The sequence below is a fragment of the Pyrus communis genome, chromosome 2 (genome assembly GCF_041283825.1).
Source record: "Pyrus communis isolate YQ-2024b chromosome 2, ASM4128382v1, whole genome shotgun sequence".
Taxonomy (NCBI): Eukaryota; Viridiplantae; Streptophyta; class Magnoliopsida; order Rosales; family Rosaceae; genus Pyrus; species Pyrus communis.
Window position 1 is genome coordinate 17,215,790 of NC_142566.1, and position 17,003 is coordinate 17,232,792.

Here is a 17,003-nt window from a genome sequence, read left to right on the forward strand (position 1 = left end):
TTTATCAAGCAATGAATGGGTAGCTTAGTATCAATGCTACGAATCTGTTTGATAATCTTTTCATTTTTTTAGTTTTTAATTTTCATTTTTACGGTAGAGATTAGATGACAAATACATGAAAGAAATAAGGTATAAAATAGTAGAAGAGTTAGAAGGATACAGAAGAAATCTATAAAGAAAGATGAATAAAAATAAAATTAAAAACTCAAAATCAAAATCTAGTAAGTTATTGTTTTCATTTCAAAATTTTCTTTATAGGTAAAAGCTAGGGAGACTAAATATGTGGAATAAATTTTGTAAACTAAATGATATGGAAGTTGATGATTGGATTATTACTTAAGCGTTGATAAACGTGTTTATTTTTTATTGGTGACACATCATTAATTACATATTAAGTCTACAAATTTAGTCTACCTAGCAATTCTTTCTTTATATATGTTTTCTTTGTATTTCTTCCTGTCCTATCACCACCCTTCTTAATACTTCCTCTTCTTCAAACACCTTCGCATGTCTCAAACACAAAAAAATGAAAACTAAAAATAAAAAACAAAATGATTATGAAAAAGACTCATATATATTGGGAAGTGTTATTGGCATTCCAAAAATCTCATTCTACACTCTTCGCAAGTGTATTTTTCTTTTCAAATATAGAAAGTTTGGAGTGTAGAATGAGATTTTTAGAGTGCTAATAACAATTCTCTATATATTAATGCTGCTTAAAAGTAATTTTCTTGTAGTCCAAATTCTCAATGTAATCACATAAGCATTTATCTAGTAACGTAAATTAAACACAAAAGTTTATATATGCCTGAGAATTAAAATGTTTACAGTGGTTGTGGTCCTGATCTTAAAAGATAATAATTAAATGAATTTGATGGATTTAATAGGCTGCTTGAGTTTCTTAATAAAGTGTGTATATTAAGCAAGTATTAAAAACTTGCTTCAAAGAGATGCATTGACATTTACTTCTGCAGCATATACTGCTACATGCTTACTGTGGCTGAGGCCATATGCTGTAGAGCTTTAATTCTCCATTAATATGGCATTCGGTCCAATAATCCTGGCCACTGTCTCATACCAGAATTTCCCACAAATGCATCAAGTCATTTCACTCATTTTCTTACTAGTTACACACGGCAAACCTAATACATTGGTATTGAGGGTAGACCCTAATGGAGAAAGTTCTACTACACTCCGGTATATATTAGGATAGGAAATGGATGGAATGAGTGTTAAATGTGCGACCAAGAGTCCAGCAGTTAAGAATGGTCTTGTGGCCTCAAATATCGGTGTATGGTACACACCAATGTATACCAAAATTAAATTTCTGTAAAGCCATTCAAGTGGGGCAATTAGATAATATTTTAAGTCTTGATAAAAGAAAACATACTTCTTTACTATGTTTGTGGTTAAATTAGTCGAATCTACCTTTACACTGCACAGTAAGGTTTTTTTAGTGCTCGGTCCACTAACTTTCTCTTTCAAAAATGTTGAATTAACATGCATGTTCATGTTTCTTGATTGAATAATTGTCCTCATCTCCTGTTGTTGATAAGTACCCATCTTTAATCAAAATTCTCGCTTGGTGCTTTGCTTTGTCTGGGTGTTGAGGAGGCAATAGAAAGCTAGCAAGCACTGAAAAACAATATAAAATTATGTCAAATTACATTTTTGTTCTTTAAACTTAGATTATAACATGTGGGAGTCACATGAAAGGATAAATGTGAAAGTTTAGGCCTATGACACAAACTGTATAGGAAGCATATGCCTATTGAACTTATCAATCGTGCCTTACGTACCTGACTTGAAATGAGAATGAATTATAGTAAAAAGGAGTTGAAGTAGGAATGATTCAGTGAGACAACGAGAATGAATTATAGTAAAAAGGAGTTGAAGTAGGAATGATTCAGTGAGACGGCAAAATTGGATATTGTTATTGAAGTGGTTATTAACCATCTATCTTTGACAGAAAAAAACTATATGTAATCATAATGAAAATGAAATTGAGTTCAACGAAACTATTTACTAATTGTCAGGAATCAAAATCAAAATTGTTGTAATAATTGAAAGAATAATTGAATGCTCACATGGGAATAGCAGTGAATGGTAGGGAGTTTATTGTGTGGTACTTTTTCAAAAGAGAAAAATCACGGATATTGTTGGATTTGTCATGGGTGTGACTTTCCATTCACTATAAACCAACGATTGTGGCTCTATAAATAAATCACTCCATGGATGATCAACACAGCAACTGAAAGAGAAAATTACTGAAAGCAATAATATCAGTATCCCTCCCCTCCTCATTTTATCTGCAATTCTTTTGTGTTATAGCTACGGGAAAAAAACAGTGTGATATTTCGCACTCGCTTCGTTCCTATCTTTAGCAAAGGTTATCTCTCTAACTTTTGCCTATTTATTACACGTTATCAGCACGACTCTTTAACCCTAAACAGTTCACATTGGCGAAAAATGTTTCCTCCAAGGATTTTACTGTTCTTTTTCCTCCTTTGCCTCATCTGCTAGATGTACCCTCGTGAAGAACTGCTAGCACGATGTCTTCTTGTACTTGTCAATATAACAATTACTTATATCTTTGATTTCTTGTTCGGTGTAGCTCCTGATAATGTTTATTTGTTTTTGCTGCGATCGAAGATGGTGCGGTATCATTGCCCATCTTAAACTGCAGATTTAATTTTACTGCAATTTTAGGTGGTGCGGTATAATCGTCCACCTTGCTGTGCATATTTAAATTTTCCTGCTATATTGTTTCAATAAGAGTGGTGCGGTACAATCGTCCTACTCATTAATCATGTAAATCTCGAGTCTGAAGTTTCGAGTGCTTATCATTTTGGCCTTAAGATCAAAATGAAAAATTTGTACGAACCAGAAGTTCTAACACTATACTCCTCCAGAATGCATATTATTGTAAGCTCTTACACATCTCATTTTTCTTTCAGAAAAGAAAATGTGAACTTGGCAAAGCTTGATTTTGTTGCCCTGGATATTACTGGGAAGAATTACCTTACCTGCGTAGTGGATGCCAAGATTCATCTGGAGGTAGGGAATCTTAGAGAAACCATCAAGGATGAGAACAATGCATCCTCTTAAGATTGGGTGAAGGCCATGATCTTTATCCATCGCCAACTTGATGAAGGACTGAAAAGCGAGTACCTAATGGTTGAAGATCCATTAGCCTTCTGGAAGGCACTGAGAAACAGATACAATCACCAGAAAATGGTGATTCTTCCAAGGGCTTGTTATGAGTAAACTCACCTAAGGATCCATGATTTCAAGACGGTAGCCAAGTACAATAATGCAATGTTCAGAATCAACTCTCAGATGAAGCTCTGTGGGGAAACCATCACTGAGGAAGATATGCTGGAAAAGACTTTCAACACATTTCATTCCTCCAACGTGTTCATGCAACATCAGTATAGAAAGCAAGGCATTCCTGAGTACAACCAGCTGATATCTGTGCTCCTTGTAGCTGAACAAAACAATGAGCTTCTGATGAAGAATCATCAGTCTCAACCTACTGGATCGACACCATTCCCAGAAGTGAATGCTATTTCCCTCAAAGTGAACACCACATCCTCTCGTGGCAATAATTACAAACGAGAACGTGGCCACAAACGAGGTTAGTGGAACAGGAAAGGCAAAAACTATGGTGTCCAGTTTCATAACCAGGTTCCAAGGCATAATTTAGGCCCGAGCTTCAAGAATGCAAATCGCCAGAAAGGAAAAACTCATATGAATAACACTCCTAGAAATCCTGAAGGAGTTTGCCATAGGTGTGGTGGTAATGGACACTGGACGCGTACTTGTCATACCCCAAAACATCTGGTGGATCTGTATCAAGCCTCCCTCAAGGAGAAAGGTGTCGAAACCAATTTTTTTGACCAGGCTAAACCGATGGATATACATGATCCAGTGTTCGATTTACCAGGGCAATTGAACACAACTCACCTAGATGTCTCAGACTTCATTGTGGAAAGAGGAAATGAAGTGTATCTATCCGATTGAATCACTTCTGTTTGATGTACTCTTATTATTCTGAACTTGTAGTTTAAGGTGTCGAAACCAATTTTTTTGACCAGGCTAAACCGATGGATATACATGATCCAGTGTTCGATTTACCAGGGCAATTGAACACAACTCACCTAGATGTCTCAGACTTCATTGTGGAAAGAGGAAATGAAGTGTATCTATCCGATTGAATCACTTCTGTTTGATGTACTCTTATTATTCTGAACTTGTAGTTTAAAGCTCGCATTTCAATTTCCTTTTATTAGAAATAAACTGTTTTTTAACTGTGATTTCTTTACTCAGAAAGCATGGATAAAAACTATGATTATTATCAAAACAAGAGCAATGACGGAGATATTTGTCTTGCAAACAGGGTAACCATGTATACAATACTTCGAGATCGAATATATTTCTCAAGCTTGATGTTTACAAAAGTAAAGGTAACAACAACATCAGGCCAATCATATGTAATTAAAGGCTCAGGAAAAGCCCAGATCATGTTACCAAATGGAACAATATTGTCCATAGAAAATGCGTTGCACACTACTCGATCTATTCGAAATTTGTTGAGTTTTAAAGACATACATTTAAATGGATACCACATTGAAACGAAAAGTGCAAAAAAATGTGGAATATCTATGCATTACCTCCAACGATACCCAGAAGCGTATATTGGAGAAGTTGCGTGGTTTATCGAGTGGATTGTATTATACATACATAAAGACAATTGAAACACATACTATCATGAACCAAAAGTTCATTGATTTAAAAATTTATATGTTTTGGCATGACCGTCTGGATCATCCAAGATCCACCATGATGCGTAAGATCATTACCAACTCTAATGTACATCCATTATTAAGCAGACACGTTGCTATCCCAAATGATAACCCTTGCAAAGCTTGTTCTCAAGGGAAGTTGGTAACTAGACAATCACAACTAAAGATTGATGCTGAATCCTCATCATTTTTTCAAAGAATTCAAGGGGATATTTGTGGGCCTATTCAACCACCTTATGGACCATTTCTATATTTTATGGTTTTGGTTGATGCATCTACCCGGTGATTACATGTTTGCCTATTATCTACTCAAAATATAGCTTTTGCGAGACTTCTTGCTTAGATAATTAAGTTGCAAACACAGTTCCTAGATCACCCCATTAAGTCAAGCCAACTTGATAACGCTGGTGAATTTACGTCTCAAACCTTTGATGATTATTACATAACACTAGGCATTGATGTTGAACACCTTGTTTCTCATGTCCATACTCAAAATGGTTTAGCAAAAGCTTTTATCAAGCAACTTTAATTAATAGCTCGCATTCTACTTATGAAAACAAAATTGTCAATCTCTACATGAAGACATGTCATCTTACATGCTGCATAATTGCTTCAATTGAGACCCATAGCCAACCACCAATACTCATCAATACAACTCGTGTTTGGGCATCAGCCAAACATTTCAAATTTACGAGTTTTGGTTGTGCTATTTATGTGCCTATTACACCGCCACAACGCACTAAAATAGGACCTTAACGCAAACTGGGAATTTATGTGGGTTTTGATTCACCATCTATCATTAGATATTTGGAACCCTTGACAGGTGATATGTTTACAGATCATTTTCCTGATTGTCACTTTGATGAGATAGTCTTCCCGTCATTAGGGGGAGAAAATACCGTTCCAGAAGAATGGCAAGAGCTAACATGGGTTGTACCTACCTTATCTCATTTTGATCCACAAAGCACTCAATGTGAAAATGAAGTGAAAAGGATCGTCTGTCTTTAAAGTATTGCTAATCAAATGCCAGATGCATTTAATGATGCTTCAAAAGTGACAAAATTACATATACCAGCTGCAAATATGATAGGAGCATATTTATGTGACTTAGTTAGTTTAATTCCTTGCATTTAGTGAGTTAGTTTCTATTTATTATAGTGATTTAAGCTATTTTCGTATGTTTGTAGGTCCAATTGACTAAAGTGGCAAGAAAAGGCAATTTGGAGCATTTTGGCCTTGGAATGGATAGCACATGCTTGAAGTAAGGTGGATGGACGAATTGAAGTTCAAGAAAGGCTAAGAATCTGCTAAAGAGATGGAAGAAATTAATTCAAGACTTAGAAGAAAAGGAATCAGCTATAAAGAAGGAAACATGAGTCAAACTTCCTTATTTTGACTTAGTCAATCCTAATATTTTCCTACTTATGTTCCAGTTGCAAAGGGGGTTCCTAATTAATTTAGGACACTTAAATATAAGTTCTAGAAGCCCTAATCCTAGTCAAAGAGGGATGCCGCACCAATTCTCTCTTTCCGTTTCCTTGTCATGCAAGGAAGTCACTTTCCCTCTTTCCCTAGGTGTTGCCGCATATCCCTTTCCCTTTTCTCTCTTGGATTCTGATTTAATTACCCTTTTTCCTTGACGATTTAGAGTCTAAATCTTTCCTAAAACATTTAATTAATGCCATGCCTTTTTCCTAAACTATATACACATTATGCCGCACATATATTCATTGAACCATACAACCATTCATTCATCCATTTTTCACCACCAGAATTCACACCATCCATCCACCACAACCCAATTTCATACCCAAACACCCTTGTGCTGCAATTTTGCAAGGAAATAGGGGAGAAGACCCCTTGGAGCCGTGCCTGCCATTCAAGATTGGATTGTTGGAGCGTTTCTAGGTGTATTCAATCTTTTGTTTTCAATATTTAATTTAAGTTTTCTTTGTTTAATTGTGAACATGAGGAGCTAAACTTGTTTTAGTTACAGGAGACTTTGAAACCATGATTATATTTGCAATATAAATTGATTACCTCCAGTTGTGATTTCATAAATTATGAATGCAATTTACTTAACTGCTGGATTGATAACTTATTCTTGTATGTTGATTAAGGAGGCCTACTTAGTTTGCATGCATGAATTTGATGCTAGAATGTAAGGGAGTTTCACATAATCGTTATGAACTTATATTCACAAGTAGTGGAGGTTGCTAATCACAATCGTGTTAAGTAAATTCTTGGCAGGAGTATCATGCTGTTCATAGTTACGAATGTTTTGTCAATGCTTATGATTTTCATAAAGCTTAATGATCTTTGATTATATCTCTATTATGTTGTTCATGTAGGGAACTATTGAAGAATAATTTGGTTGCCAATGCGTATCTCATCCAATTCAATGACTTAAGGAAAATCAGAGGGTTAATTAGTGTTGTTCACGGTTAATTTGGGCGCTGAGGTTCATGGTTTATTGGAAAAGCAACTAGAAATCGATTTGTATGCAAGTGTGTCATGTGTAGAGAAGGACCCTCTAGCTAGCTTATCACCCATCAATTCACCCAATTTCGTGCCAAACTTGTTTTAAGTCTTTAATTTACTTGTCTTTACTTTAAATTCGTCAAAAACCCAATCCCTTTTACTTTGTTGTGCCAAATTAGTTAGAAGTTGTCCAATTTGTGTTTTTAAGTGTTTTGAGTTAAGTTAAAGTTAGAATTTGTCCAAATCACCCTTTAGTGTCTAGTTTGAGTCTATTTGATTGTTGTGTGCTGTTTTGAGTCATTCTAGTTTGTTTTGAGTTCTTTGAGTCTAGTTCAGTGTTTTCAAACCTATTTTTGTGTTTTTAAGTCAGTTTAGAGTAGATTAGCAATCCCTCTTAATCCCCAGCCTAGAACGATCCCTACTTGCATTTATACTACAATTGTCAACAAGAGAGTTTAATTTGAGTGCTAGTTTATATCACATCAAAATGCACCTGCAAGAATTGATGTCCCTGTGAGACAAAATAAAGTGGCAGCGAATGATTCATTCAGTGCACGCTTGAAGCGTGGTAGACCCCCAAGTTCAGAAGATGCAGCCCCTCGAAAGAGAAAGATGAGGGCATAACTGAACCCAAATGAAATCATTTAGGAAAAGAAAATGAATGATAAATCCACAATTCAAGATTTTGAACTTTCAGAAAAAGAAAATGTCCTTGATGAGACATATGTCCCTGAAGAGATAGAAGTACATGAAAGCAAAGAAATCTCCATAAATTATGCATGTACTAACGAATTATGGGATCGAAATGAAATAATCATCGACGACATGTTCGTATTTGCAGTAGCCATTGAAATCATATTAAGCGATGATATTGAGCCCCTCTCTGTTGATGAATGCAAACAGAGACAAGATTGGCCTAAGTGGAAAGATGCAATCCAAGCAGAATTAAATTCCTTGGAAAGGTGAAGTGTTTTTGGACCGATAGTCCAAACTCCACCTGGTGTAAACCCTGTGGGTTACAAATGGGTATTCACAAGAAAACGCAATGAGAAAAATGAGATTGCAAGATATAAAGCACTACTCGTTGCACAAGGTTTTTCATAATGACCTGGAATTGATTATGTAGAGACATACTCTCCTGTAATGGACGCAATTACGTTCCGTTACTTAATAAGTTTGGTAGTTTCAGAAAAACTTGACATGTGACTTATGGATGTCATCACTGTGTATCTATATGGAAAATTAGATACTGACATATATATGAAAGTGTCCTAGAAGGACTTAAGTTGCCTGAAACGACTAATAAACCACGAGGTATACTTTCAATCAAATTAAGGCGATCATTATATAGGCTGAAGCAATCTGGACAAATATGGTATAATCGTCTCAATGAGTATTTGATCAACGAATGATATACCAACAATGTCATTGGCCCTTGTGTGTTCATTAAGAAATCAAATTCTGGATTTGCTATAATGGCAATATATGTCGATAATATGAACCTAGTTGGAACCCCTGAAGAGCTCAATAAAACTGTTGAATATCTGAAAAAACGAATTGGAAATGAAATACCTTGGAAAAACAAAATATTGTCTCGGCCTTCAGATCAAACATTGTGCTAATGGAATTTTGGTCCATCAATCAGCTTACATTGAAAAAATCCTGAAGCAATTTGGCACGGATAAGGCTTATCCACTCAGCACACCAATGGTCGTTCGGTCTTTGGACACTAAGAAAGATCTATTCCTTTCAAAATAAGATGATGAAATGGTCCTTGGTCCAGAAGGACCATATTTAAGTGCAATATGTGCTTTATTGTATTTAGCACAATGTACTAGACCAGATATAGCTTTTTCAGTCAACTTATTAGCAAGATATAGCTCTGCTCCAACAATTCGTCATTGGAAAGGAGTTAAAGATGTATTGCGATACCTTCGTGGGATAACAGACGTGGGCATTTTCTACTTCGAAAAATCCACAAATGACCAAACCCTTGTTAGAAATGTAGACGCTGGTTTTCTCTCTGATCTGCATAAAGCCCGCTTACAAACTAGATATGTATTTACTAATGGAGATACAACAATTTCATGGCACTCAACAAAATAAACATTAGTTGTTACACCTTCCAATCACTTGGAATACTTGCTTTACATGAAGCAAGTCGTGAATATTCTTGGTTAAGATCAATGATCCATTATATCCCGAATTCATGTGGTTTACCTTCAAAGACAGACACCCCAACTATTATCCATGAAAATAATGCAGCTTGCGTTGCCCAAATGAAGGAAAGATTTATCAAGGGCGATAAGACTAAACACATATCTTCAAAGTTTTGCAGTGCACATAAGCTTCAGAAGGCTAAAGTTATTGAAGTCATACAAATCCGCTCCAATTAAAATCTACCAGACCTGTTCACCAAGTCTTTACCAAAGTGTAGGTCTCAGAAGCTAGTGTAGGGAATCGGATTACGTCGGCTTATCAATCAACTAAATTTGAAGAATGCGGAATCAGAGTGAGATACAATTCAGGGGGAGCATCCATCATACATGCTTGTTATACTCTTTTTCCTTCGACTAGGATTTTTCCCACTGCGTTTTTCCTATCAAGGTTTTAACGAGGCAACATAAGCATGCTTAACATTATATCAACAATCTGGGTAAAGTTGTACTCTTTTTCCTTTGCTATGGTTTTTTCCTACTGAGTTTTTCCAAGCAAGATTTTAACAAGGCAACTAATATTGATATGTGGGCATCCAAGAGAGAGTGTCGTAATAATTGTAAGAATAATTGAATGCCCACATGGGAATAGTAATGAATAGTAGGGAGTTTGTTGTGTGGTACTTTTTCAAAAGAGAAAAATCATGGATATTGTTGGCTTTGTCACAGGTGTGACTTTCCTTTCACTAATAAACCTACGGATGTAGCTCTATAAATAGATCACTTTGTGGGTGATCAACACAGCAACTGAAAGAGAAAATTATTGAAAGTAATAATATCAGTATCCCTCCATTCCTCTTTTTATCTGCAATTCTTTTGTATTATAGTTACGAAACAAAACAGTATGATATTTCGCACCCGTTTTGTTCATGTCTTTAACAAAGATTAGTAATCTCTCTAACTTTTGCCTATTTATAACAAAAATTAGTTTTGTTGGAGCATAATTCTTCACTTCTGGAATTAAATATTGTAACCTATACAAGATTACTGAACCTCGGGAATGTAGGGGCACTTGTGTAACGCTAGCCAAGAATCATCTAAGATCAAGCCATTAAACTTGGTACAGTCTAGGCTCTAACAGTATGCTTCAAGCTTAGCAATTGAATTTCACTTATGAGCAAGGAGAACAATACAAATCAGGGAAATGGAGTTGAAACATTAACCTTAAAAAAAAAAATAGAATGAGATTGTTTACACTAAAAATATTTTTGAGCTTTGGTTTTGCCCTAATAAGATGATTCACAAAGAAAATTGAGTTTGAGCTTTTAATTTAGTCTAAAATAAACATTTCATGGTCCACATTACTTTTGACTTGTGAAAGGCAGTCTCAGTTTTCTCTCTCGCTAGGAACATTGAATGCAAAGTATTTTGGTATTTTTGGAGGGAAGGTGATCAGACATAAACCGCCTTCTCGATTAAGCTTAAGATAGATTCCCTACCCAAATATCTTGGATTACTTTACTATTGGTGCATTACTTTTTGGAAAATAATCCCAAGTTAGCTTCAAGTGAAGACATAGGAAGCATTGAAGAAGGAAGTGAAATGTAATATACAAGCAAAGATCTCAGAGCGAATGACACTCAAATCATTCAACAAAACAAGACGCAAGCTTTAAAACGAAATCTCTTTCCCTTTACTTGCTTCATTCCTTTTGGCTTGTCAAAAGACCACTTGAAACCAAAACCTTAGAACTCTAAGATTCCTTCCTTTAGACCCTAAGACCAAATAGAATTGCTCTATTACCATCTCTTTGGATAGTATCATTTTATCAGCCATTAGATAAGTTTGTCTCTTGGTTGAAACACTTTACAAGGAAGCATCTTTAACCCAATCCAACAACCTTGAAACCAATCTGATAAAAGTTTTGTCGATTGTTTTAAGTTCATTTGTGTATGTACTTGTTTTGTGATATTCAATATTACTAATATCAATTTCAGTGTTGTATTTACTGCTCTTGTTACTTACTGTGCTTACTTTCCTGTCATAAATGACTGAAGTGGTGTGTTTATATATAACATGTTTATATACCCCATCTTAGTAGTTTATGGTCTGACATCGAGAAACAATTAAAGTCTTTAACAGGCAAGCATTAAAAAGAATCAAACTTGAGCTAGACAGTGGAACAATCATTTGATCAAGAAGTTTTACTTACTTGTACGCAAGTATCGCATATACATATAATCTATTCTAAACACAACATATCGTTTTGTTGATAGAAGTCAACGGTGGCATACCTTACAAACAACAAATTTAGGGATTTCTTAAGCCTCTTCGAACACCAAAGAATGAAGCTTACAAATACTAATAAACAAATTACTCAACGAGCCACTATGTTTGTTTTTACCCAAACATATATCCTTTTTTTTTTTTTTTTTTGACTGCCAATAGCAACTCTGAAAAAAAAAAAAAAATGCTCACCTATGTTGGGTTATGCCATGGTTTGCACATTTCCCATATTGAAGACACATTCCATCTTTTGGACAATATAATAATGTCAATACACTATACTATCAACATTATGAATACACGACCTCGTCGGATCATGTGCACAATTAAGGTGGGCGAAAATTGATTCCATTTAGAAACGACTCGAAAACCCAGCCCATAGAGACTTTTTTTTCAAAATAGCAAAAATACCCTTGATATCGTAACGCATTTTCTACGCGTGCCTATCCCCCTCTTTCTGACGGATCAGGATCCTCTCCTGAGCAAACCCATCGGACTGTTAAAACTTTACCCATCAGCTACAAACAGTTATAAAAGTTATAATAAGGGATGTGATATCCACACACTTCATTTTACTTCTTACACATCATTTTTTAATTTTTGGTCGTCGGATCGGTTGAATTGAAGAAGATTAACGGACAGAAATTATCAAAGCGTGTGTGAGAAGTAAAATGGGATGTGAATATCACACCACTATAATAATTGTAACCTCCAATGGCTTCTGCAAATGCCCAAGGGATTCTGCAAGTGCGGGTCAGATCTTCGCCTGCATTCTCTGGCTTCTCTTCCTCTCGCTCCCTTTTTCCTCCTCCGTCGAGCCCTCCAATGAGCTTTCTTTAGGTACTTTCTTTTCAATTCCCCATCAAGTTTTATTGCGCTTATCCAACTCAACGAAGTAATGAAATCTAGGGTTTTTAAGATAAACAGTCATATGAATCCCAAAACTGATTTTTTTGTTTATAATGTTGGCGTATTGGGTTTCTGAGAATACCGAGTGAAAAGAAGAAAGTTTAAAATTTGAACCCATATTGTACAGGTTTTTGAAGTAAATGGGAGTAGAATTATTCATTTGGTTTCTTAATTTTTCTGAAGAATTAAGATTGTGGAAAATTTCAAATTTTGATTAGGAGTTGGTTTCTCATTGATTATGTCAAATTATTTTTTTTCTGATACGACTGCTACATTATAGTTGTTGGGTGTTTAAAACATTTGGGAACCAAAATGTGCCTGCATACTAGATCACAGCTTTTTCGGGAACGTCTTTTGAAGGTTGAAAAAGGCTACTGAGATTAGTGGCTTTGAATTGTAGGCAGATAGAAATGACCTATTTGATGGTGGGTGTGAGAAGTTTTATACTTTTAACGAGTCATCCCTTTCTTATGCCTTTGATTTGCAGTTATTTCCGAGTCGGATGGGTTACAATTATCTCATGGGGTGCCAGTAAAAAAATTTCCTGGTTCCAAGCCCGGCATTTGGGTGCTGTGTGAACGTGTTCATGTCCGTGGACTTTCAAGTTTCATGGCTTAAAAATATTGGGAAGTTTGCCAACACGGTGAAGGTGAAGGTATCAGGAACAAATTCAAGCACTCGTATACCGACCTTCGAGGTTTGTGTCCACAGGTGAGTCGTGAATATTATGGGTCATGTGAGTTTTTAATACTACTTGCCTCTCAGACACTCTGCATACAGGACTTACTTAACTGAATGAGAAGAAATTCATTATCGTGCGATATGATAATGCCATTGTCTCTGAAATATGTTTTGTATTGCTGTAAAGTTATTTCTGTGTGGAATGATCTGTTTTTTCTTTCGTTGCAGAAGTACATCTCTTGGGATATGGATGTGTCCTCACAGCTCTCGGCAGAAGGTTCCCAAAGGCTCCTGGTCAAGGTCCATGTCACCTTTTGAGCACCAACTAATAGATGTACGGATTCATCCTTAGAGAGCTTGGAGGTGTCCATTGAAGAAGGTACCACTCCGGAGTCTAATGTGCACACGATTTTACCTCTTACTGTAATCCTTGCATTTGGTGACCAGTTCATTGAGCGTGTTCTTTGTTTTGCAGAATTTGTTAAATATCACGTAACATTTGTGATATAGGGCATAATCATGATGAGCTTGGCGTCCCTCCTGAGCAAGTCATTAGTATTTTATTACGGCAGTGGAATGGCAAATTGGGGTAGTCCTTGTAATATTGATGGTACTTTTTCAGGTATGTAGTTGCCGTACTGATGTGATCCTTTTTCTTGATAAGATTGCTGAACGTCCAATGAACTCCTTACACCATCCAAGATAATATAACTGGGTATGACGGTTTAATTTTTCTGGTTGTTTACAGGGGATGAAGCTTCTCCCAACTGGTCGGAAGAATTCTCTTGCAATTTTTGTGTACTCATCTGTGGTATGTACCAAACCTCTGTTATTTACGTTTCTACACTTTTCATTTACATGACAATGACCAATGTAATTCTCATAATTTATCAGGTTGGTTTGGGATCTTTTCTCCTCAGCTACCTACCTGGGTTATTGCGCACACTACTCACAGAGATTGGAGTTAGCGAAGACATGTATAATCCTGTAAGTTATCTTGAATTATTCTTTTAGTTGCCCTACTATCTTCACCATAAAGAAAAATGCCTTCCTCTTTTTCCATCCAGATTATTTGATTGCATATGATTGTCATGTTTGGCTTGAGACCTTTATTTTTTAAAATCAAATCATTCATGTTTTCCCGTTTTCTTGAATGTTTATATTTTGGTATTGTTGCTGAAGTATAGCTTTTTTACTCAGCCTTATATAGTGATAACCAATAAACACCTTTCTATTAGGGGGAACAAATTTCCTCACATCGCATTGACTTGGGCATATAGTTGCATGCTTTGATGAAATATGAACTGGTAAACAATTTTTGCAAAAAGTATTAATTCATTTCATCTTTTTCTTTTGGGTTTTGACGTACTCTGTATTCTTTTTCAGGTAAGATGTGCTTATAATTCTGCACTACTCCATTTCCGTTACCATCTTGGATTTTAGTTTTATTCAGGTGTGTACTAACTACTAATTGATGCACACTGTCGGTTTTTTATGCAAACCATCTGATAATAATTATTCTTGTTCTGGCCTCGGTCAATTATGATTTATTCTCAAGATACACGTGAAATCACACCATTATTCTGTAGGCGAGTTATTATATATAGATTTGACGTTTTATATGTTGGGACTAATGCTTCTCTTTTTTTGGGTGGAAATAATTTACAAGTAGACTACACATTCTTCATTCTCTAATAATTTAGGAAATTCTCTCATAATTTGCAGCTGGCTATATTTCTTCTGGTTTTTGTTTTTCTGGCTGGAGCATGGTTGGGCTTCTGGGCAGTCCGCAAATTGGTCCTGGCAGAAGATCGATCTATCAAGATGATTGACATCTCAGTCTGTTAATTGGTCCATCAAAATTCTGGGTGCTACTGTGATTTTTCAGGTACGTTAGATAAGTCTACACTCGAAGTTTTCTCTATCAAAATGTCAACTTTGTTTCAGAGTTCTGTCGATCACCTACTGGCAACAGAAGCTATTGTAGTTGGATTCGTAGTCTCCGCTATACTAAAGAAGATTTTTAGATGGAGATTCCTTCGTCTTGTGTGCAAATATCTGGCTTTCCAATTCTGGAGCTTAGTCATGGCCTTCCAATATGTGCCAACATTTCCTTCGTCAGTATCTACCGGGTAAGTTAACCACCTTCGTCGCAATCTAAGTAAACACCAAACAATCTTTAATTGAAGAATGTTACGTAGGGGTCATCTCCAAATGTCTATAATTGTGTATGCGTGCGAATAACATAAATGTTTACTCAGTTTCTTGGTATTCTGGTAACCAAAGGGACAATTTGTGCTTTGTTCATCTGATGCATGCCGGTCAATTGGTCTTTTTTGGAGTTCTAGTAACATATATATTAGATGATATGCAGTATAGCATGTATGTTTCTTAACCTGCTATTGATTTTTGCTATGTTTTTTGGGTTGTCATTCATGACATATATGGAATGTCCTGCAGGAAATCGTTGAAAATACCCAAAAAGAACCACCGCAGATTGGAAATTTCTGATTCTCCACCTTCTCCACCTTCTCAACCGTCAGATACATGGTTATTTCCTTCTACTTTCCACACCACATCCGAAAGGAGAAAAAAACAGAAATTTACGGCTTAATTTTCATGTATTGCATAATTTGGTATATAAGTACATACAGTCGGTCCTTGTTCTCCAAGGAAACAATGAAGGACACAAAGAGATATCCTTCCTAATAAAGTACTCTAATATTTACATTCCTATTTTCCTAAAGATTGACTCACGCCAATAGAAAAGACTCCAAGGAAGAGTGGGACGCATTCACCAGAGAGACAACAAAAGCCTTGCAAGAACTTGCTTCTTCTCCTGAGTATCACAGATGGTGCTCCTCAAATGTAGAAAGACTCAGTGTCGCCCCCTGAACCAATAGAAAAGTTTCTGATCAGCCGCTCCACTGGTGGCTCCTATGGTTGTGGTAAACAACCGGCATACAACATGCCCTCTGCGAAGTCAACATGGGCATGGTACACGCAAGAAAATGCTGCCGTAGTTCATAGTCGAGTTGGAAGAAAACAAAAATGTATGGAACGGATCTGTAAAATTTGAGTATGGGCTCTAGAGGGTAGCAGGAAGGGTTACGATGTTGTAAAATTCATAGTTTTGTGCAGTTCATTATTTTTGAGCAACCTGAATGGAAAGGATCTGTTCTTTCCTGACTCTACTCTAACTTGAAAGAAAGATGATTTTTTGAGCAACTTGAGTGGAAAGGATCACTTTATCTCTCTCTCTCTCTCTCTCTCTCTCTCTCTCTCTCTCTCTCTCTCTCTCTCCATGTATAACATTGAAATCTAAAGATCATGTTTGATAATTATTTCGTTTTTAGGTTTCACTTTTTGGGCTGCAAATACGAGTGGGGTGTATTGGAGAAAGAAGAGATAGTAGAAGGGCGGTGGGAGGGGTAAAAAACAAAGAAGAATTGAATAAAGCCCTTGGTTTGCTTGTAATTTTGGGCTTGTTGTTTTATAAAAGTTGAGGGAATTTTGGCTGTAGGTTTGCTATAGTCAAACTTTTTCCAAACCAAAACAAAAAACAAAAAAAAAACAAAAACTTGTTATCTTAATCAAATGAATTACAAAAGAATCTCCTGTGAATGCTAACACTCTTGTCAAAATGGGTCTACTTTTTCGTTGAAACCGTGTCACCATCACTTGG

At 36.0% G+C, this 17,003-nt stretch overlaps 1 pseudogene across 1 annotated transcript; it reads left to right on the forward strand.

The window, feature by feature from the left end:
• The first annotated feature begins 12,393 nt into the window (after positions 1-12,393).
• On the forward strand, positions 12,394-16,546 carry LOC137747864 (uncharacterized; annotated as a pseudogene). Its single transcript, XR_015956122.1, has 10 exons — positions 12,394-12,568; positions 13,125-13,348; positions 13,547-13,697; positions 13,794-13,940; positions 14,067-14,129; positions 14,213-14,305; positions 15,044-15,206; positions 15,266-15,450; positions 15,779-15,868; positions 16,066-16,546. The product of XR_015956122.1 is annotated as an uncharacterized LOC137747864 (transcript).
• Positions 16,547-17,003: the final 457 nt, after the last annotated feature.